The sequence below is a fragment of the Lytechinus variegatus genome, chromosome 5, assembly GCF_018143015.1.
Source record: "Lytechinus variegatus isolate NC3 chromosome 5, Lvar_3.0, whole genome shotgun sequence".
In the NCBI taxonomy this organism is placed as follows: domain Eukaryota; kingdom Metazoa; phylum Echinodermata; class Echinoidea; order Temnopleuroida; family Toxopneustidae; genus Lytechinus; species Lytechinus variegatus.
In genome coordinates, this window is record NC_054744.1 from 225,738 (window position 1) to 231,737 (window position 6,000).

The window sequence follows — 6,000 nt, forward strand, 5'->3', positions numbered from 1 at the left end:
ATGAAATTAGGTTTATTCAATTTTTTTCCTCCAAGAACTAGTAAAATTGGATTGACAACTGATTTAGTGCATTAGATATTTATTGCTGCAACTTTTTCATTATAAGGGGGACATATTATTCACACAAGTATGAAATAATGAAAAAAATAAGATTTTATCTAATAACATAAGAAAACGGGAAGTGGAGATGTGACATCATCAACCCAACTAATGAATAATCATGACGACTATTTTCACAAAATATTGCTAAACTTTAAACTTCAATTACTTTATTATTCATTGTCCGATTTTGATGAAATTTTCGGCATTTTGCTTAGTGAATTTTACTCTATGTATTAAAATATACATATTTTCAGCCCGAACCATCCCTTTAATTGATTAGACATGAAACCACATTCCGGTTCGACCGTTTCGCGCGTAGATTTCATAGGTTCTCATAAATAATAATTATAGTTTTCGTAGTGAATTCTATGTCCAATTCTCAAGAAATTTATTTTTGAATGCTCTTAGAAACGCAACTTTTATACTCCATTTTTACACAAAGTCCTTACCGTGGGGGCGCCACACCCTCTCCCGCTCGATCGCTTCGGTATCTCACGCTGTCAAAAATATTGTGCCCCCTTCGGGATTTTGCCCCCCCCAAAAAAAAAAAAAAACTGAAAGTGTTCCGGCGCGCCTGACTACGAACAAGAAGCGCGAGCAAAAATTTTGATACACGTTTTGAACTGATCGGAAAGGTAGGCCTACCTGCTTGCAGTTAGCTATGAAGACGTTACTTATTTCAGCAACAAAATAATGCGAGCGCGAAGCGCGAGCTTAAAAAAATTGACATTTCTACTATACATAAAGAATGGAAAACTTTAATAAATTTTTGTAATTATGAACAGGATAGCTATATAACTAAATAATTGATGCGAGCGCGAAGCGCAAGCGGAAAAATTCTAGTTTTAGACCTAGAACGGGACACTCTATTCATGTTTTGTAAATCATGAAAAGGATGAGTAAGAGGGGATCTTCCTACATTAATAATGCGAGCGCAAAGAGCGAGCAGAAAAGTGTTTGTATACGATTTGAACTGATCGAAAAGTGCCTTTTAAGGACTGCTTGCACTTAGCCACGAAGACGTTACATATTTCAACAATCAAATAATGCGAGCGCGAAGCGCGAGAGGAATAATTCGAGATTTAGACCTAGAACGGGACACTCTATTCATGTTTTGTAAATCAGGGAAGGGATGAGAAAGGAGTGATCTCCCTACATTAATAATTCGAGAACAAAGGGCGAGCAGACAATTTTTTATATAGTGATCTGAAAATGGATAACTAAATGAACATGCGCGCGCTTAAAATATTTGATATTTCGATCTGAAAAGGGGGGTCAATTTCAGCTTTATATTTCAAACAATTTGTAGGAAAAGTGTAAGGTGGATATAAATCGCACTTGATAAAGAGCTGATATTTTTCAAAATGCAAGCATGGCAGCGCTAGCTGATACGTTTTGACAATTAGATCTGAAAAGGAATATTTTGAAAACTTTATGGAATACGTGAAAATAATAGGTATCTGATAAATAAAAATTCGCGAGCGCGCAGTGCGAGCGGAAAATGTTAATATTCAGACCATAAAACTGACATTTTTACAGAGCGCTTTTAAAAATCAATTTGTACATCACACAAATTAATGAAAGTTCGATTTCCGAGGAGAAATATGTTTTGTATATTTACTTCCAAACTTGATATTTAAGCTCCATGTTGAACAAGATATGTGAATCACTTAACAGGCAATGCGAGCGCGAAGCGCGAGCGAAATTTTATACAGTGGCATGAAATTTATTTTTCCAAGTCTTCCTCTCATCTTATTTTATTTACTCGTCTTCCTCCTCTTCTTCTTTCTCTTTTCCATTCCTTCGTTTTTTTTTCTTTCCTTCCCTTTTTTCTATTTTTGCTCCGCCAATGGAGGGGGTGGGGGGGTGGGGGCGGGCCCCTGGGGCCCCGACCTGGATCTGCCTATGTGAATATGTTAAAGATATAGTCTAGTTGAGCCAATTATAGTGCTGAAAGAAAGTGTGAGGACATTTTATAGTATGGGTATGTTTCCAATAGTTTAGACCTGCATTGACTTGTTCTGAGATTTTTCCAACCTGAAATACTTTTCAAAATCACATGTTTTGTAAATCATGAAAGGGATGAGAAAGGAGTGATCTCCCTACATTAATAATTCGAGAACAAAGGGCGAGCAGACAATTTTTTATATAGTGATCTGAAAATGGATAACTAAATGAACATGCGCGCGCTTAAAATATTTGATATTTCGATCTGAAAAGGGGGGTCAATTTCAGCTTTATATTTCAAACAATTTGTAGGAAAAGTGTAAGGTGGATATAAATCGCACTTGATAAAGAGCTGATATTTTTCAAAATGCAAGCATGGCAGCGCTATAGCTGATACGTTTTGACAATTAGATCTGAAAAGGAATATTTTGAAAACTTTATGGAATACGTGAAAATAATAGGTATCTGATAAATAAAAATTCGCGAGCGCGCAGTGCGAGCGGAAAATGTTAATATTCAGACCATAAAACTGACATTTTTACAGAGCGCTTTTAAAAATCAATTTGTACATCACACAAATTAATGAAAGTTCGATTTCCGAGGAGAAATATGTTTTGTATATTTACTTCCAAACTTGATATTTAAGCTCCATGTTGAACAAGATATGTGAATCACTTAACAGGCAATGCGAGCGCGAAGCGCGAGCGAAATTTTATACAGTGGCATGAAATTTATTTTTCCAAGTCTTCCTCTCATCTTATTTTATTTACTCGTCTTCCTCCTCTTCTTCTTTCTCTTTTCCATTCCTTCGTTTTTTTTTCTTTCCTTCCCTTTTTTTCTATTTTTGCTCCGCCAATGGAGGGGGGGGGGGGGGGGGGGCGGGCCCCTCGGGCCCCGACCTGGATCTGCCTATGTGAATATGTTAAAGATATAGTCTAGTTGAGCCAATTATAGTGCTGAAAGAAAGTGTGAGGACATTTTATAGTATTTTTCGGGTATGTTTCCAATAGTTTAGACCTGCATTGACTTGTTCTGAGATTTTTCCAACCTGAAATACTTTTCAAAATCACACAGTATACATTTGCAGCAATGCTTACTAAAATACCTGTTGGACAAAGTTCAGTAGTAGCTATGATAAATGACTGAGGAAGATGAAAAGAGAGGGGAAAGAGCAGACGCTCCCAAAAGGGAAAAAAGGTGAGAAAAAGGAGAAAAAGAAAAAGCGAAAGGAGACAAGGGAAGAAAGGTACAGCTTTGTTGTTTTTCCTTCTTTTTTGTCAAAAGAATAAAAACCTAAACGAAACGTTGATCTTCTCTCTTAATACAAAATCACTTTTCCCTTTTGTTTCCCACATCTTTTTATACTCCGTTTTTTTTTCCCTTTTCGGTTGTGGGAATCATATTCTTGCCAGATGATACGGGTGTAAAGAGTATGAAAGTTTTTTTTTTTTTTTTTAATTGCATTGACACAAAATGCCGGCTCTTCTGTTCGGAGCGGGTAAATATTACCCTCACTTCCCGACTCCCAAAATGATCTCTTTCGATTTTCAGCAAGTAATTTTGGGCAAAGCATATCTGCTCAAAGGGGAGGCATTAAATTCGTTCCATGCTATATGCAAATGTACGATATGAAACTTTTTTCTATATAGCTGCATATCCATCCCCTGTCTTGTTTTGAATTTGTTGTGAATGCTGTGAATTTGTCAAATTGACTATGAATGGTCAGTGGAAGACAACATACTAGCGCCACTCTGGTTTGAAGGACCGACAATTCTCTTTTTCAGTCTTCCCCTTCCTTTTCTAGTCATCTTCTTTTAACTTATTATTATTTTCTTTTCTCTTCTAATTCATACTCTTTCATTAAGTTATGATAACATGATAGCATAACCGCTGTGTTGGCTCAGTTGCTAGAGCGTCCGTCTCACAACCGGGAGGTCGGGGGTTCAAACCCCGGGCCGCGTGAGACCAAAAGACGTAAAGATGGGAGTTGCTGTTACCCTATTTGGCGTTCAACAATAAAGGGATAGAGCCTCGTCGATCTGGCGCTGCACAGCGGCTACCGGGCTCACGATCAATTGGGTAAAACAAATTTTTGGAGTATTTTATTTCTGGTGTCTATTATTTATATAGTAATAAAAATATGGATGAACATTTATTCATTTATTTTCCATGTAACATTGAATAAGTAGCATGCGTTCTCTTCAATCCACGCTATATTTGTGTCAAAATTTGATATTTTGGGTTTGAATAAACAGAGAAAAATACAAAAGGTGTCCTCGTATTTGGTAGTGGAGTTGGAGAGATAGATGAAATGAATTTTTAGAAAAGCATAACATCATAATTCACACTCTCAATCTACAACCCCACCCCCATCTCCTTTTCCAGTTGGTTTAACTTTCTAGTTGATATAGCTAAATTTCACGGGGGGGGGGGGGGTGTTGCACCTACAAATGTAATAACGCCCACAAATGTAATAATGCACACAAATGTAATAACACTTTGCCAACAAAATGAACAAATGTAATAATGCACTTTACCCATAAATGTAATAAATTTGAAGGGATTTTTGGCGAATCCGTTCTAAACTAAAATCCTATAGTACTAATACACATGCAGTGTTGACTATTGGGGCATAAAGTTCATCCTTTATAGAACATTTAAGTCTATATTTCATACCCTCGCAAATTTTACCCGAAACACGTATCGCTGTACATTGCTGTGTTGAAAAAGACATCCTTTTTATGTTTTTTTTTTTGGTTGCGCATGGTATGCACTCGTCAATGTTAGTGCCCCCGGGTATGGTAACATACTGGCAAGTTTGCTGTAGTGGATTAAATATGTTTTACTTCAGCAAAATTCAATTTATAATTTTTTTTTTTGCACAATCAGGTTTGAAAATTACTTCAACTACTATAGGTGACTATTATTCGAGTAAGAGAAGATCAACCTCTGCAGATGAATCTGTGTAAGTCGAATCTCCACAGATATCTATAAAACTTGGGAAAATACAACTCAAAAGAAGTACATGTATTTATGTAGTCACATAATTTACAAAGTATGATTTGAGGAATGATTTGCTTCCAAAAAAAAATATTTGATTTATGCAGACTTATCTTCCATCCTTTACCCATCTCTCTTCTCTCATGTCAATCTTTAATAAAAAAGTTAGACCAGAATATGCATCCACATTTAGATTTCTCCCACCTTTCTTTTTTTATTGTATGTGTTCACATCATGAAGTCATATATAGATTGTATAAAAAAATGCTCTAAGCCTCAAAATTCATAAAAAAGTATATATATATATATATATATATATATATATATATATATATATATAATATATATATATATATATATATATATAAGGATAGCATTCACCAAGTGTATATATATAAATATATATATAAAGTGAGAAAAAGATCACAGTACAGTAAGAAATATGTATATGAAAAGTAACAATGCATAAAACTTGGAAAAGAGTGATAATACAAATTTGATTTCCTTCATTCAAAAGAATTATATTCATACAACAGAATTGCTAAAATTGCTATAGAAAGCACAACGTTACCCAGACATCATTGTCACCCTGGATAGATAACACACTTTCATAATGACAAAATGAATAAAAACAAAAGTTTATCTAGAAAAAAAAAATAAGCACCAAAATTGAATAATAATAATTAAACAGAGATAGGATATGTGACTGACAATCGAAAGGCGAGCATGAAAGGGAAAGTTTACCCTGACTAGAAGTTTGCTGTGAAAATATCACAAAAAAATAATTACAAATATTGAAGAATATTCATTTAAGAGTTAGAAAGTTACTCGTATTTTAGATTTGTGATTTCATACAAATCGAGCAGCTTCCGCACATGCACATTATATAAAATGCACAAATTTCAATTTCTAAATCGTTCGCGATGAATAAAAAATTCTTTCAGGGCTGGTG